At 45.0% G+C, this 14598-nt stretch overlaps 1 protein-coding gene across 2 annotated transcripts in view; it reads right to left on the bottom strand.

The window, feature by feature from the left end:
• Positions 1-8124, bottom strand: part of ROPN1 (rhophilin associated tail protein 1) — a 35029-nt gene extending 26905 nt beyond the window's left edge. For both annotated transcript variants that reach the window (XM_086402580.1, XM_086402591.1), the window contains exon 1: positions 7889-8124. The gene's annotated coding sequence lies outside the window, so the exon portion shown is untranslated. The remainder of the gene's footprint in view (positions 1-7888) is intronic.
• Between the last annotated feature and the right edge of the window lie 6474 nt (positions 8125-14598).

Genomic DNA, 14598 nt, shown 5'->3' with positions numbered 1-14598 from the left:
ATTGATGCTTTTGAACTGTGGTGTTGGAGAAGACTCTTGAGAGCCCCTTGGACTGCAAGGAGATCGTGCTGTGGTTCATGGGGTCGCAAAGAGTCAGATATGACTGAGTGACTGAACTGAACTGAAAGAAAGTAAGAGCCAAGGGAAAGAAAGAGCAGCATCTATCATCGGCAGCAACTCCTTTCCTGAGGAGGCAGGATAAGGCAGAGTAACTCTGCATTAGTTTATGAACAGGAGCTGGGATGCCCTTAGGAGAATTGAAGTTGTTTTCTGAAGCTAGAAGAGGGAGGGGATCTTTAAGATTTCTGTAAAGAATTTGCCTATGATGTAGGAGACCCGGCTTCAATCCCTGGGATGGGAAGATCCCCTGGAGGAGGGAATGGCAACCCACTGCAGTATTCTTGCCTGGAAAATTCCATGGACAGAGGAGCCTGGAGGGCTACAGTCCATGGGGTCACAAACAGTTGGACATGACCGAATGACTAACCCTTTCATAAAACACCAAAGCATGAACATATATTTAAAGATGGTCATGTGATTCTAAGATTTAAGTAAACTGAGTGAGTTTGAAAGAACCAGAAAAGTAGGCTCATATCAAGTTAGACTTAATCTCACAGGCAATCACATTTGGACCTAGGCTGATCTTTAAGCCTCACTCCGTTTTTATTTTAATAAAACAATAACATCACAAAACTAATCGTTCAGTTGCAAGATCATTCAGGGCAGCACACTCCATTCTTGCACCACCTCTACTCTCTAGATCCTTCACGCCTGCTTCTGTGTTGATCTTTGCCAAGCCCCCAAGAACACACTTCTAGTTCTTATTTAATCTCCAGGTAATGACTCTCCCCTCAAGCCTGAGTCCCACTCAACTGTTTTCCTCACTCCCAGTAGATGAAGCAATTTCCTACTTGAGATCAAGGATGTCAGAAAGAAGTCACACTGCCGTTCGCTGCCAACTCAGCCTATATCTTTGACCTCATAGTCTTTCCTCTGCTGCTTGAGCTCTTAGTTCTTGTCTTGTCCAAGACCTGAGGAACCAGCGTTTGACCCTCTCCATTCTTTAGAAAAGTTTCTTCTTTCCACTTACCTGGCACCTTTTCTTCCATCAGGAAGCATGTCTTCTGCTATCCAGGATGTTGATAAATCCACTTAATAAATTCTTTATTTCAAATATTGCATTTTGATTTCTAGAATATCTGTTATTTTTATACACACAATTTCTGTGTTGGAATTCTCCACTTTCAGCCATTTATACATCTTTTCCTTTATTTTCCTGAACGTATTATTTAGAGTTATTTTACAGTCAACAAGTTCTGATAACTCCAGTGGCTGAATTTCCCTGTGGATATCCTCTTTGATGTCTATTTTTCTTCTTGATTACTAGACACATTTTCATGCTTCTTTGTATTTTTTTTTATTTTATGTCAGACCTTATGTAAAAACGAAAGGGTTTGGGGTGACTTAAATTTCTAATCTGTCATGCCAGAGCTGTTTGACTACCAAGGCTTGCCGGCAGTCCTGAGTCTACATCCAAAGTTGGCAAAGGTCCACTGGGAAGAAAATGACTTACCATGAGTTCACTTTGGAAGGGTTTGGCAAATTCAAATTCCTTCTGGAATTTGAATTAATCTAGTACCCATTGCTTCGAAAGCTCTCTGATGTATTTACAATATTTTTAAAAATAATTTTTCTAGATTTTTATATTTGTTGCAGTGGGTGGCTTGAGCTGCTGCAATCTACTATATTCTAACTGGAAGTGGATACTTTTTCTGTGCTGATGACTGCCAAATCCCCAGTTGTAAACTCTCAACCATGCTACAGTCATATCCACCAGCTTCCTACTGTAGAGTTCTTCTTTCCCATAAAAGCATCCAAAATGAACTTCTTTTACTCCCTCAATTGTATTAGTCGGATACATCATGGCCAGTTTTTATTTATCCTTCTCTTTCATTCCCCACTTTAGTCCTGGTGAACTTAAAAAAAAAAATCTGTCTAGAAAATAAAAAGGAACATCTTTTCCAAAAATAGGAAGGGACTTAATCTGACTTATAATATAGTCCAATATGGGGCTTCCCATGTGGCACAGTGGTAATGAATTTGCCTGCCTGCCAATGCAGGAGACATAAGAGATGTAGGTTTGATCCCTGGGTCAGGAAGATTCCCTGGAAGAGGAAATGGCAACCCATTCCATCATTCTTGCCTGGGGTTGCAAAGAGTTGGACACGCCTTAGCACTAATTGATGCACAAAGAGGTGAAGTGGTTGGCACAAGCTCACAGTTTCTGTTGGAGCTGAATCAAAAATTCAGGTCTCCTTCATTGCTTTTCCCACACTACACCACACTGCCTCTCTCAGAATAAGGCCATCTAAACATCATGGATTTTCTCTAGGACAATCCTAGTTTCAAAAATTATGTTTGACTCTTTCCATAAATCACTGAAATATCATGGATATTCCCATTTGCATCATGAAAAGTACATTTTCAGTAGAACAAAACTTTTACTTGTCAGAGTATGTCCTAATTTTTTGTCCTGAAAATATGATTATTGTCTCATTAGCCATATTCTGCACAGTTGCAAATAATGGAAGGGTTCCCAGCATTAAGAGGGGCTTGAAAGTCAATGTTTTCAATGGGCTTCCCTTTGAAAGCCCTTTGGCTTTCAGATGATGGCTCAGATGGTAAAGAATCCACCTGCAATCCAGGATACCTGAGTTTGATCCCTGGGTAGGGAAGATCCCCTGGAGAAGGGAATGGCTACTCAATCCAATATTCTTGCCTGGAGAACTCCATGGACAGAGGAACCTGGTGAGCTACAGTCCATGGGGTCGAAAAGAGTCAGACACAACGGAGTGATCAACATTTTCACTTTCTTTAAAGTCAATGAAGTTTCCTTATCTCATTTAATCCTTACAGCAATCTATGAGTAGGTAGGTTCTAATATTATAATCATTTTCCAACGCCAGGAAATTAAGATTTAGTTTTTTCAGATAAAATGCCTTAACCACTCATGTCATCACATCACTCTCTAAAGCTTTTATTGGATCTTCATTTCTTTTCTCATCAAAATGATGCCCTGTCTGACTTTCAAGCCCTCCATGATTTGTCTTATTCTTATTAGCTTGCCTCTCCAACTTTATTTCACAGAAGTCTGGATCTTTTTCTACCCTGGGCCAACCCCTGGATCAAGTCAACCCAGCATTTGGATGCCAGCAGCAATATTGCTAAGGACAGTCCTATTTGACCTTGTCCCTTTTTTTTGAATAGTGGTTCTTGGCTCTGTTATTAGCAGATTTCTCAAAATTGCTTATATATCATGCTAGTACATTTTGAAAGTTAAAAGCTCCACATGAAGCGAAGTGAAAGTTGCTCAGTCGTGTCCAACTCTTTTCAACCCCGTGGACTATACAGTCTCCATGCCAGGATACTGAAGTGGGTAGCCTTTCCCTTCTCCAGGGGATTTTCCCAAACCAGGGATTGAACCCAGGTCTCCCGCATTGCAGGCGGATTCTTTTACCAGCTGAGCCACAATTATCTAACAAGTGAATAGTTACCTCTTTCAATGCATCTTAACTTAGCCATGTTCATATGTCAAAGAATCTTTCCATGTTCATATCATGGTCCACAAGTCCAGGGATACCATTTATAGACTTGTGTGTTAACTGTGATCCCTAATCACAGCTATGGAGCTTATGAAACTCACAAGAGAAGTCCCTTCCTCCTCTAGGAACACACACCCTCCACCCTGATTTGGGGACCTGTCAGACAAACCTGGGGCCTTTCATAAGTGTATGAGAGTCTCCATTTCCTTGAGTGAAGACTGTTTCCCACATCCACATCATTTCCATCCTTTTACCTGTTCTCCCTCTTCTGATTTTCATCATAGCATCCCTATGATCCAGGGACTCAAAGTAAGCAAAGGCTATGAGGGGTGAATGCACCATAGTTTTCAACAAAAGGTCAGGGCTACATGTCTCTCTTTCCACTACCATTCCTGATGATATTTAACACTGTATTCAGCTTTTCCAACACAAAATACAGGGCTGCTGTCCTTCAGAGACCCCACAGGGCAGATCAAACTCTAATGAAGAGGCCTTCTGACCATGAAACAGGAGACCAGGACTCTGGTCCTGGGCCTATCTTTGACTAATTATGTGATCCTGGGCAAACAATTAATCCAATAACAGCTTATGTGTCAAGAGTAGCACTAAATAAATACTGGCATACAGAAATAAATGAGTCACACACCCTGCCCTCAGAGCACTCATAGGCCAAAGGAAGAGACTAATAGGAAAATCAGTGATTAAAATAGGGTACAATAAGTGTCAAGATGCAGATATAAAAGAACAAAATCTCCTTGATGAGGCATCTTACTAATCTGAAGGCTAGATAAGGTGGTCAGAAAATACTTCCAAAATAGTGATGATATTTGAACAGAGACTTGGATAAGCCTGGTTTGTTTACTGCTGTCATTCCCAGTCCCAGAACAGTGCCAGGTACAGAATAGGTTCCTGATAAGAGCAAGGAGAGAATTCTCTGTGGCTAGGACTAGACAAAAGTATAGAGGTGTCAAAAAACAGAGAGAGTTCAGGGAAATGTAATTATGGAGGACTAGCCAAGTGGCAAAAGGGGGAATGGTTGGGCCTAAGGCTGAAAATAGAGCCCAACACCAGAATATAAGAGGCCTGGTTTGCCATGGCAAGGCTTTCGAACTTTATCTTGAGGGCAGTAGGGAGCTACTAGAAGATTTAAGCACTGGAGTCACTCAAACAGATTTTGGTGTTCGCATTATGCTCCAGTTATCAATTGATTGCCTCTCTGCTCCAAATTCACCCGCACTGCCTCCTCATCAAAAACTTGTCTTTTAGATCGGTCTCCTTCGCTGCCTGGCATAATGTTAAGCTTTATCAGTAGAGGGCGCTGGAGGGATACTCGAGGAGGAAGGGACTTCTCTCCTGGGTTCCACAAGTTCTTCCCACTAGGCTCCAGGAATGAGCAGTTTCCCCAGTGCAAGGATCCGCAGTGCACAGCTTCTCCAGCATCTGCAGCATACAATCTCTTAAATGCCCAATGGCTGTAGTGCACAGCAGTCAGCAGCGCCCAGTGGCTGGCTGCTTCTCCTGGCACCTCTCTTGGGAGGTTTGCAGCAGAGTCGGAGAAGGCAATGGCACCCCACTCCAGTACTCTTGCCTGGAAAATCCCATGGACGGAGGAGCCTGGTGGGCTACAATCCATGGGGTCGCTGAGAGTCAGACACGACTGAGCAACTTCACTTTCACTTTTCACTTTCATGCATTGGAGAAGGAAATGGCAACCCATTCCAGTGTTCTTGCCTGGAGAATCCCAGGGATGGGGGAGCCTGTTGGGCTGCCGTCTATGGGGTTGCACAGAGTCGGCTATGACTGAAGCAAATTAGCAGCAGCAGCAGGGGTCGCAAAGAGTCGGACACGACTGAGCGACTGAACTGAACTGAACTGAACAGCCAGTGTACTGTCACCTTTTCATGGCTTCTTTGGCATCCCAGACAGTGGGTTTCTGGCTGCCTGGCACCTCCACTTCTCTGCCATTAATGAGCTGTGTCGACACCCTCTGTAACACACTCTTAGGAGGTCATCTCTTTCTTAGGTGATCCATCTCAAGGGTAGTGACCGCTTCTTAAATCTGTGATTCCTGTGCTCTTTGGATCTTTATGTCCTGCTAACCAATCTTCCATTACCCCAATCCATTATAGTTAAAAATTTGTTACATTGAACTTTGTTAAATTGTTGTATGATTTCTTTCTCTTTGCTGGACTCTGAAACACACATTGACTGAAAGCTGCTGAGATGCACTGAAGAGAGTGGAGTGAAGTCTTACGCAAGGAGCCTGGTTAGGAGACCATGGCAGCACTTTGGGAAAAACTCTGGAGAGCATCCTTGCCTTGAAAAACAATTGCAACTGGGAGGGACATGAGAGACAGGAGATACAGGACTTGGTAACCACTGGGAGAGATGGATGAGAAGAGAGAAAAGTTTAGGGTGACTCCCTTCAAGCATTGATGACTGGGTAGATGGTGACACCACAGTAGAAATAGTGAACATTGAAGGAAGGACAGGTCAAAGTCCTCTCCCACGTCCCCATCGGACTCTCAGGACTTCCATGCACTTTTCAGTCACAGAGACTTAGGATCATAGCTCCTTAGGGTGGAAAGGAGTCTGAAGACCGATGTTTTCTTTTGGGCACTGTGGATTATTTATTCATATCTGATAAAAAATAATGGGGAAAGATCCATTCTATCTTAACATTCCATTATTCCAGTGCTTTGTGAAGTTCTTTTCCATTCTTAAAGCTCTCATTATGCAAGGCCTTCCTAAATTATCCATCCATCCCAGCCCTGCCTCCTCAAATCTTAAAATTCAACAGATTTCCTCTTATACCTCCCAATGTGAAATGGCAGGCCAACACATACATGCTAAAGAACATAGGTCTTACTGAATATGAAATATACATTTGTTTTTGCAATTTCCCATTTGGTTTTATTGGCATGGGCTAACCAGGGCCTCAAAAATTTAAACAAAAGCCCGCAATTACCTGAATGAAAGGCTTCAGACACCAGAATCTCAGGAGGAGGGTCTATGAACAACTCTTAGAACCAAGGACCAGGAACTGTATGTATTTGTTTGGGTTTGGAATAGATGATGGGTTTTGGACACATGGTTACCCTTGCCTGGACACACTTCTCATCATTTCATAGGTTCTTCAGGTCTGAGTTCAGTTTTTCCTGACCTCTCTCTGTTACCTTATACCCTCTCAGAGCACCCCTTACTCACTTCTCCTTGGCAACACTTGACTAATTTTACATTATTTGTGTGATTTTTTTTTATGAACAACTGCTATTCCCAATAGACTGTAAACTCGAGGGCAGGCACTTTCTGTTCACAATAGAATCCCTGCTGCCAAACCTGGTGCCTGGAATACAGACATTACTCAATATATATGAGGAAAATGAATGAATGATAGCATGAATGAATGATAGCAGTTTATATAAAGTATTAGTCATGTCCTTTGGTCCTCATGGCAACTCCTTCATTTTTGTTGTTCAGTTGCTAAGTCATATCTGACTCTTTGCGACCCCATAGACCACAGCACTCCAGGCTTGCCTCTCCTCCATTATCTCCCAGGGTTTGTTCAAATCCATGTCCATTGAGTTGGCGATGCCATCCAACCATCTCATCCTCTGTTGCCCTCTTCTCCTTCTGCCCTTAATCTTTCCAGCATCAGGGTCTTTTCCAGTAAACTCTTTGCATCAGGTGGCCAAAGAATTGGAGCTTCAGCTTCAGCAACCCTTCCAATGAATATTCAGGGTTGACTTCCTTTAGGATGGACTGGTTTGATCACCTTGCAGTCCAAGGGACTCTCAAGAGTCTTCTCCAGCACCACAATTCGAAGGCATCAATTCTATGGCCTCCAGCCTTCTTTATGGTCCAACTCTCACATCTGTACATAACTACTGGAACAACCATAGCTTTGACTATACAGACCTGTTTTGGACACAGTTTTACTCCCTCCATAGGTATTGTTATATCCATGTTAGAGAAGATAAAGCCGGGGTTTGGATAGTCAATGGGAGGATCTGATTCCAGATTTTGTGTTTCCAAATCACTGCCCCCGTGTAAGAAATCATAAAATGGTAGTTCTGGGTACAAAATACACATATAGTTTGGGTAGAGAGCAATAATCACCCATGGTTACCTTCTCCTAAAGATCGCAGTCCCCTCTTTTGGCTCTGTGAACAGGAAGGGTTCAGAATTCAGGTGGACCCATCGGGCAGGACTCTTCCCTCAGACCTGAGCCACCGTTGGGGTGTTCAGGGTGCTCCCCTCCCTCCACTTCCCCTGGGGGTGGCTACCTGAGGCTTGCTCCCAAGTGGGCTATCTGGCACCGGGCGACACCTGGCGCCTGGCTTCAGGCGGGAGGTGTGGAGAGAGATCCCCCGCCTCGCACCTTCGGCGTGCCGGCGGGCGGAAAGCAGCCGAATGTGAGCGGGGTAGGGCGGCACCTGCCTCAGCCAGGAGCACAGGAGAGGAGCGGTGGGGCCTGGCTTTGTTAGGGCTTCGCCTTCGCCTGGCTACGCCGACGCCCGCTGCGCTGCCTGGCAACCGCGGGGCGGGGTGCTGGCACCACCTCACAGAGCCTCCCCTGCCCCCGCCCGCTCTCGCGCGGCCCCCGCCCCGCCCCCTCTGCCGCTGCCCCTGAGGAGTCTGGGTTCCTCAGGTTTCGCCGGGGCCAGGCTGGGGGACCTAGATCTGCTTAGGAACAGACGGCCTAGCGGTTTAAGGGTGAGGCTGAGGGCTTTGAGAAACCGTGGGGAATGTGTAGCACTTTACAGGCTTTTTTATGTTAGCGGAAGTGGAGGAGTTTTCAGTGCTGTCTTTGGCTTGTGGAAAGAGAGCAGGTGAGGAGAAGCCCTGGGGAACGATTGTCAGAAACAATTCTTGCAGTGACCCCCCCACCCCCCCACCCCCACCCCCACCCCCGCCGTTTTCAAACGTCTTAACTCGCTCAATCCTTACAGTCACTCCATGAGGCAAACACCCTTATTATCTTCATTTTCAGAGAAAACAGCACAGAGCAGTCAAGTAACTTGCCCAAGATCACAGCAGGTGATAGGGTTAGGGTTTGTACTTAGATTCAGTGTTCCAGACTTCTCCCTTTTAACCTCTGTAATGATCAGAGAGGGGGATGGAGCTGGTGTGGATAGGAACAGAGCTCGAGGTGCTGAAGGTAACAGGGCAAGAAGGAAAATATTCAGGCTTAGAATGGCCTCAAAGTCTCACAGTGACTCTGGAAGTAGGTATTCGCCTTCATTTTAGGAATAAGCGACAGATTTAAAACGTTGAGTAACTTGCCTATGGTCAGACCACTGGCAGTGAGACCAAATTTGACTTCAGGTCTTGTGATTTTAAGATTTTTCTTTTTTAGGTGCCCAAGGAAGCAAGAAAAGCCTTTTTGCTCTCTACTATAACCCTTGTCTGTCATTTCATACCCATTTTTCAGGTGCCCATTGTGTCATCTAATCTTTCAGACCAGTGCACTGGTTTAAATCAATGAGTTAGTTCATTTAGGGCCTTCAAAGCTTTCTGCAATTGTGAGTGAAAACTGTTGTCTCTCCTTAAAGCAATTTCAAGCATGGATGAGCAAGTGGGGGAGCTGGAGCCTCTGAAGGCTTTCAGAGCCTGCTGTCATCTGTTTGTGAAGGGTCCAGTCTGTTGGCATTTGTCAGGGTCTTACAGGTCCTTGCACACCTGGAGAATTCTAGATGACTTCAGGATGGCCACTTGTCCACAGGAAAGAATAGGAGATAAAGGATACAGAATCACTGGCCATCACCGGCTTTCCTGCTCCCTCTGCGGAGGGACCACCAGATTCTGGTGAAGGCATCTGCTAAGCAGTGTATGCCTTGGGATTGGACAGGGAGGCTGGGGATTTGAGGGCTGTAGGTGCATCTTTCAGGAGGAAAAAAATGCTGTGGTCACTGGGGTCCATTCTGTGTGTGCACAAGAGAAGAAGGTGTGATGTGTCTTTCCTGCTTTCATGCAGGGTAAATGATACAGAAAAGAATTTGACTCTTTGCCGTGTGAGGGCAACAAGAAGGTTGCAGTGTGTAAGCCTTGATTTGGGCTCTCACAGGGACTGAGTCGGCCAGACCTTTGATCTTAGACTTCTCAGCCTCCAGAACTGGGAGTGTTAGGTAGTTAGAATAGGAAAAAGGAGTTCAAACTGGCAGTGGCTAAAAAAACAGACAAAGGGAGGAAGCCCATGAAAAAGAAACAAAGGAAAAGTCCGCAGACCAGAGTGAGAACCTCAGGTGAAACAAACACTCGCCCTTCCTATCAACGAGCCTATGCTCAAGCCTTGAGAGTGTTCTATCCTTTGTTTGTTGTTGTTGTTCAGTCACTCCCTCAGTCATGTCTGATTCTGTGACCCCACGGACTGCAGCACTCCAGGCTTCCCTGTCCTTCACCATCTCCTGGAACTTGCTCACTCATTTCTATTGAGGCAGTGATGCTATTCCACCATCCTCTGTTTACTGAATAAAACTCTAAACTGTAACCAAGCTGTAACACTTGCCCATTGTTTCAAATCTTTGTTGCAGTGAGACTGAACTGAGGAAATTACACACTCTCCCCACAGGATAAATAAATTTCTGTTTTTTAGGCCACCCAGTCTATGGTATATTGTTATAGTAGCCTAACATTCTGCATCCAGTTCCAATATGTGCAGTTTTCCCCTCCACACCACCAAGCAGTTCTCTGACACCATCTACATCTGTAGGGTGTTCTACAGTTTCACTCAATTCTGAGGCTGTCTACCCAGAGATAGCATCAGGTTGCACAGGTAAGAGCTCAGTCCTGTGCAACTTGACTGAACAAGTCAGTCAGTTCAGTTGCTCAGTCGAGTCCAACTCTTTGCAACCCCATGAATCGCAGCATGCCAGGCATCCCTGTCCATCACCAACTCCCAGAGTTCACTCAGACTCACGTCCATTGAGTCAGTGATGCCATCCAGCCATCTCATCCTCTGTCGTCCCCTTCTCCTCCTGCCCCCAATCCCTCCCAGCATCAGTCTTTTCCAATGAGTCAACTCTTCACATGAGGTGGCCAAAGTACTGGAGTTTCAGCTTTAGCATCATTCCTTCCAAAGAAATCCCAGGGCTGATCTCCTTCACAATGGACTGGTTGGATCTCCTTGCAGTCCAAGGGACTCTCAAGAGTCTTCTCCAACGCCACAGTTCAAAAGCATCAATTCTTTGGTGCTCAGCTTTCTTGACAGTCCAACTCTCACATCCATACATGACCATTGGAAAAACCATAGCCTTGACTAGATGGACCTTGGTTGGCAAAGTAATGTCTCTGCCTTTCAATATGCTATCCAGGTTGGTCACAACTTTTCTTCCAAGGAGTAAACGTCTTTTAATTTCATGGCTGAAGTCACCATCTGCAGTGATTTTGGAGCCCCCCAAAATAAAGTCTGACACTGTTTCCACTGTTTCCCCATCTATTTCCCATGAATTGATGGGACTGAATGCCATGATCTTCATTTTCTGAATGTTGAGTTTTAAGCCAACTTTTTCACTCTCCTCTTTCACCTTCATCAAGAGGCTTTTTAGTTCCTCTTCACTTTCTGCCATAAGGGTGGTATCATCTGCATATCTGAGGTTATTGATATTTCTCCTGGCAATCTTGATTCCAGCTTGTGCTTCCTCCAGCCCAGCATTTCTCATGCTGTACTCTGCATATAAGTTAAATAAGCCAGGTGACAATATACAGCCTTAGCGTACTCCTTTTCCTGTTTGGAACCAGTCTGTTGTTCCATGTCCAGTTCTAACTGTTGCTTCCTGACCTGCATACAGGTTTCTCAAGAGGCAGGTCAGGTGGTCTGGTATTCCCATCTCTTTCAGAATTTTCCACAGTTTCTTGTGATCCACACAGTCAAAGGCTTTCGCATAGTCAATAAAGCAGAAATAGATGTTTTTCTGGAACTCTCTTGCTTTTTCGATGATCCAGCAGATGTTGGCAATTTGATCTCTGGTTCCTCTGCCTTTTCTAAAACCAGCTTGAAAATCTGGAAGTTCACGGTTCACGTATTGCTGAAGTCTGGCTTGGAGAATTTTGAGCATTACTTTACTAGCGTGTGAGCTGAATGCAATTGTGCGGTAGTTTGAGCATTCTTTGGCATTGCCTTTCTTTGGGATGTTTGTCTCAAATTCAGGTTGTCACCTGTGCTTCTGACCAACTGTCTATAAATCACAGGACCCACAACCCTCCCCTTGGATTCAATTAATTTGCTAGAGCAGCTCACAGAACTCAAGAAACCAGTTTACTCACTTAATCAGGATCATTACAAAGGATATTAAAGGATATAGATCAACAGTCAGATGAGAGATGCATAGTGTGAGGCCCAGAAGAAAGGGGCTTCTGTCCCTGTGCAGTCTGGTGCCCAGCTCCATGGCATGTGGATGCATTTTGGTTCATCAGCCTGGAAGCTCTCTGAACTCTCTCCTTTGGGGATTTTATGAAGGGTTCATTACATAGGCATGTTTGATAAAATTATTACCCACCACAGGTGAGTGATTCAACCCCTAGCCCCTTTCCCCTCCTCAGGGGTCTGGGGAGTGGGACTGAAATTTCCAATTCTCTAATGACATGTCTAGTTCTTCTGGTAAACAGCCTCCATCCTTTGGTGACTTTCAAAAGTCACTTCATTAACATAACAAAAGTCACCATGGTCATTCTTATCACCTAGGAAATTCTACTTCTTTACAGATTTGAATGATTAAAAGAAAAAATAAAAGAGAACCATTCATCACTGGGGAGGTGAGGCCAACAAGGCACTTCCCTTCTTGACACTCGTGACTGTTGTGGGAGCTTTGAGTCTCCTCAGTACCACCCCCAGCCTACATGGCATCTCTGTACATTAGAAAAAGGTGTGTCGGGCTTGTGTCAGGCAGAGTCCTTGGACAAAGGAACAGACAAGTGGGGCAGGAGCTGGACTTCAGCCTATTTTCCACCTCAGAAAACGGCCTGGTTTTCTTGTCTGCGGAGCCTTCTGTTTCTATCCCACGTGTTTCTTCTAAATAGGCACACCATGCCTTCCCACCCCAACATCCCTCCCCCCGCAAAAAGAAAAGAGAACCTTGGTTTTCTCTACTTTTCCTTCTGTCCATAGGAGAGTAGAAGTCTGTCTCTGTGTGGATGACTCAAAGTTATGCCTCTTGTCCTAGTCTCCGCTCTCCACTCAGTGCCGTATCTAAACGATGGTTCCTTTCAAGTAAGTTCACAGAAGACACATCTTGTTCCATAAGATGATCCTCAGGCCTTCCCAGTTCTGTCAGTGGAGACGTCATCCTACCTGCTGTCCAATCTGCACGCCTGGAAGCTACCCACGACCACCCACCCTTGTCCTCACAGCCTACCTGCTTTTCTTTTTCAGGGTCTGTGTCATTTGTCCTTCTCTTGTCTGTCTTACTGTTCTGTATTGATCTAAGCCTTTAGAATCTCCTGTCTATCCCATGTTTCAACAGATTTCTGGTTATAGTCTCTTTCCTTTCTTTTCCCAGTGGTTCTCAATTGGGGGGAAATTTGCTTAGAGGACATTTGGGTTTCCTCAGTGGCTCAGCGATAAGGAATCTGCTGCCAATGCAGGAGCCACAGGAAATGGGGGTTTGATGCCCGAGTCAGGAAGATTCCCTGGAGGGGGGCATGGCTACCCATTCCAGTATTCTTGCCTAGAGAATCCCATGGATAGAGGAGCCTGGTGGGCTACAGTCCATAGGGTCACAAAGAGTCTGACACGACTGAAGGGACTTAGCATGGGTGCAGAGGACATTTGGCCATGTCTGAAGACTTCTGGGTATCTCAACTCAGAGTGAAATGCTGCTGAGGCCAAGGATGCTGCTAAACATCCTACAAGGCACAAAGAATAATCCACCTCAGACGTCATAGTGCTGAGATTGAGTTCTGTATATCTTTACCTCCAAGCTTCCTGAATGTTGCAGCCTGCCTGTTCTCAAGAAAATGCACTTTGCACACATTTCTTGGCTGAAAGATAAATTGTTTCCCATTTCCTGGATGGGCATGTCTTCCTCTGCCCAAGATGCCTTTCCCTTTCCATTACTATGCCAAGAACTCTCTCTCTCTCAAAGCCCATAGTAAGGTGTCCAGCCTGTGCACTGGGTTAGTCTTCATTTGTCACCATGTCCATTCTCCACTTTTGTCTCTCCCAATCTGTGCCCCATGACTGCATCTCCTAGCTCCCTTGTCCTCCAGTTTCTGGTTGAGCCTGTGGACGGCACCAGCAGGCTAGGGATTTATTCCCCAACCCCCATCCTGAGCTTCTGTTCTCAGCTCCTGTGGAGCTTCCCATTTTCCAGGCACCAGCACTTGCTCAATGGGGCTCACTCCTTGCTTTCCCCTACAGGCCAAGAGTGGCACCAGCATTCCCTGCTGCTGGCCCTGTTTGCCACTGTGATTAGTTGGCTTAACTCTGCCCACACTCCAATCATTATTTTCTTAAACTTTCAGTGAAATCCTTTGAGCGTGCCATCTGCTTTCCACTGGATCCTCAATGACATGTTAGTCACTTGAGGATTCGCCTTTCTCTTGGCACAGAACTTAGAGGCAGGGCCATTCCAGTGTCATTCAGCAGGTATGCCCCATACTGCTGTGATGCATTTACATCTAGTATTTCTCATGTTTCCCAAACACATTACAATCCCCTGGGGGCTGACTTATTGAACAATCGTATACACCTTCTTGGCATAGTGCCGAGCTCTATAAATGTTTACCAATGAAAATTACAACAAAATTACAAAATGAAATTTTCAACAAGATGTACTGAAAAGTCACCTCATTTTTTAAACAAGGCGTTTGGAATTAATTTTTTTTTTTTGTATCACAGGTATTTGGGGTGATTTGAGTTCAGTAACTTTTTAAAAATTTTTATTTTATTTGGCTGCATAGGGTCTTAGTTGCAGCATGTGAGATCTAGTTCCCTGATCAAGGATCAAACCTGGACCTCATACACTGAGAGCATGGAGTCTTAGCCGATGGACCACCA

The sequence above is a fragment of the Bos grunniens genome, chromosome 1 (assembly GCF_055505025.1).
Source record: "Bos grunniens cultivar Pamir isolate PY7600 chromosome 1, Bosgru_T2T1.0, whole genome shotgun sequence".
In the NCBI taxonomy this organism is placed as follows: domain Eukaryota; kingdom Metazoa; phylum Chordata; class Mammalia; order Artiodactyla; family Bovidae; genus Bos; species Bos grunniens.
The sequence above is the reverse complement of the archived record's forward strand: the minus strand, read 5'-3'. Positions and strand labels throughout refer to the sequence as shown.